Source organism: Neomonachus schauinslandi, unplaced genomic scaffold (assembly GCF_002201575.2).
Source record: "Neomonachus schauinslandi unplaced genomic scaffold, ASM220157v2 HiC_scaffold_150, whole genome shotgun sequence".
Classification (NCBI taxonomy): Eukaryota; Metazoa; Chordata; class Mammalia; order Carnivora; family Phocidae; genus Neomonachus; species Neomonachus schauinslandi.
Window position 1 is genome coordinate 35,566 of NW_025408851.1, and position 2,994 is coordinate 38,559.

A 2,994-nucleotide genomic window follows, 5' to 3' on the forward strand; every position below is an offset into this window, starting at 1 on the left:
GGATTAACATAAGAATAAAAAAAATTAAAACTCAAAAAAAAAAAAGTATTAGGCACATTCACACCCCAAGAGTGCTTGAAATACAACCATTAGAATTTCATTTCCTCAAATCAAAGCACCACCCTCTCCTTTACAAACAGAGGGCTAAGGAATGAAGTTATTACCTTCTTAATGGATGTTCTTTTTTCTGTGAGAAAAATCTGGGATAGGTTGGAGGAGAGGGGGAGGTACAGAGAGATGCTTACATGGAGAAAAGTATACAGGGCTGTGGAGAGAGCCCTGCTCTGTATAGACCTGCTCTGCTGGAACCTAATGCAGCCTGGGGCTGTGGTTATTCTTTTGTCTTAGGCGGTGATGGGCATTAGTTACAGAAACGTAGGTGAAAATGCTTGGGGAAATGTGCTCATTTTCTCTAGGGCGATAATTAATGATAATGAAAGCCGTTATCACCTACTAAATAATCTACAATGGCCCAGGCGCTGTGCAAAGTGTTTCCTGTGCTGCATCATGATTTATTCTATTTCTCTAGAAAGACAAAAAAGACTAGAGTTAAATTCAGGTGGATTACAGAAAAATGCAAACTTTTATATCTAAGTTTTTATTTCAATGACCTCCTTCTTGGTTCAGCTATAATTGGCATTCAGAAGGAAAGTTTTGTTAACATACATCTCTTCATATAGTTACAAATTTTTTTTTCCTTGTGATGAGAACTTTTAGGATCTATTGTCTTAGCAACTTCCAAATATACTGTATGGCGGTGTTAACTCTAGTCCTCATGTTGTACATTATATCCCCGGTGTTTATTTATCTTACAACTGGCAGTTTGTACCTTTGACCATCTTCCTCCTCTCCCCCCACCCCTGCCACTTACAGACATTTCTTAAGTAGTGAACTAAATATATGCTCCATTTCAAATACAAATGTTAAGAACATAAAGAAAACAACAAATAAAAACAAAAGTGTATAAAACGTAAACATTAAACTCATAGTTCTAATATAGGGGCGCCTGTGTGGCTCACTCAGTTAAGCGTCTGCTTTCGGCTCAGGTCATGATCCTGGGGTCCTGGGATCGAGCCCCGCATCGGGATCCCTGCTCAGCGGGGAGTCTACTTCTCCCTTTCCCTCCGCTGCCCCCCACACACCGCTCCTTCTCTCTCTCTCTTTTTCTCTTTCTCTCACTCGCTCTCTCAAATAAATAAATAAAATCTTTTAATATAAACTACTAGCAGATAAAATAAGTGTAGCTCAAAAAATAAACTATACTACATAAGATAGAAAAAAATGTAATCAGTCTTTAAAAAAACAAACAAACATGATCTTAAAAAAAAAAAGTGTCAATTGTTTTCATCATTTAAGCCGGAGACAATTTCTGTGCCAAGTTTCCTACCTTCCCAGAAATCTCTTTCTGATTGTCATCAACTAGGAGGATGGAAAATTGCTGTAAGTTAACTTCCAATATTTCCCCATCACATAATCACATCTCTTCTTTGATGACTGTGAAGAGATCAGCGCAAACAGTGCATTGTCTATTTTGCCGGACCGCAAGCCTTTTATGGATAACAAGTAGTAGTGTTGGGGCCAAGAAAAGCATTTTGGGTTTGTCCTCTTCTTTGCTTAGTCAAATATAGATGAAAATTTGATGCAGAATTACCCAAATCCATTTCAAGGCTCTTAAAAATGCATTTGTTAAAATGGTAAAATGTTAACATTGTTTTTAAAAGTCTTTGAACTGGGAAAGTATTTATTCTTGCAATAGAAGCCTTGCTTTGTTGACTGGCATTTTCTTACGCCTCTTGAAGGTGGGAGAAGTGTAGAACAACCATATCTAATGAGGGCACTCATTTTAGATCCCAAATTTTAATGCAACAACTACTACCAGGGGTTAAGTGATTTTTCATTTCAGATTTTTAAAAAATTCCTAGTAACAGTATTATGCAATAAAATACCAACATTTTGGTATTTGGAGAGGATTAAATTTTCTGGACTCTGACTTAGGAAACGAAGATGGGCCTCTGCCAAGGGCAGGGTGCATCTCCTCAGATTGGGAGGAACGCCTTCTCTGGATCACAGCTAATGGCCTAAATGAGGCTTTATGTTGAGGAGAGGGTGGGAAAGAAAACTGCCGAGGCGAAATGGGAAAAAAAACTAATGTGATGAGTTACAAAATAAGTCACCGCAGACTCAACCATGACACAAAGCGAATGACGTTATCTTCCCCCTTACTTCCACACCGCCCGCCTTAGTCCCGGTCTCAGGTGTCGGCGGCACGGTCCAACTGGTCTCCCCAGCTGGGAAGCTAGCTGTCACTCCTTGTGCTGGACACCACAATCCAGCCTCCAGGGGTTCACACCTGTGTGATCACCCTCCTCATCTCCTTGCTTCTAACCACAGATTACAGCCTTGCAAGGTGCCTGGATGATTCTATCTTGTAAGGGTGTAGCTCCCGTCTTGCAGAGTCTCTCTCTCCTTTGCTGGCTTGGAGGAAACAAGAGGCCATGTGGAGGTAAAGAACCTCAGGCAGCCTCGAACGGAGGGCAGCCTCTGGCGGACAGTCAGCAAGAAGCTGAAGCCCTCGGTCCTCCAGGTGCAAGGACGCGAATCCTTCCAACAACCTGAGTGAACATGAAAGCAAGATCCTTTCCCAGTCAAGCCTCCGCCAAGACCAGTCCCAGAGGACACTTGGATTGCAGCCTCATAGCCCCTAAGCAGAGGACCCACCTAATCCATGCCTGAACCCCTGCCCCACAGAAACTGAGAGAATGCATGTGTGTTTTAAGCCTCTAAGTTTGTGGTAAAACTCTATGTTTGTGACATGGCATAGATACAAAATACACCCTGGTTTTCAGTGAGTCATCAACTCCTGCCACTTTTTTACTTCCTAAATCCATCGCCTTTATCTTGCCACAGAACGAGGTCAGGCAGTTAGCACTGCTTGCCTGGCCTGTGGCTGCTACCCCCTTATCCCATCTGGTCTCTGTAATTCTGTGTCTGCCT

General features: G+C 42.0%; 1 pseudogene; it reads left to right on the plus strand.

Annotated features, from left to right (window-relative positions):
• The window catches only part of LOC123323663, a 22,989-nt pseudogene that overhangs the window by 18,682 nt on the left and 1,313 nt on the right, over positions 1 to 2,994 (plus strand).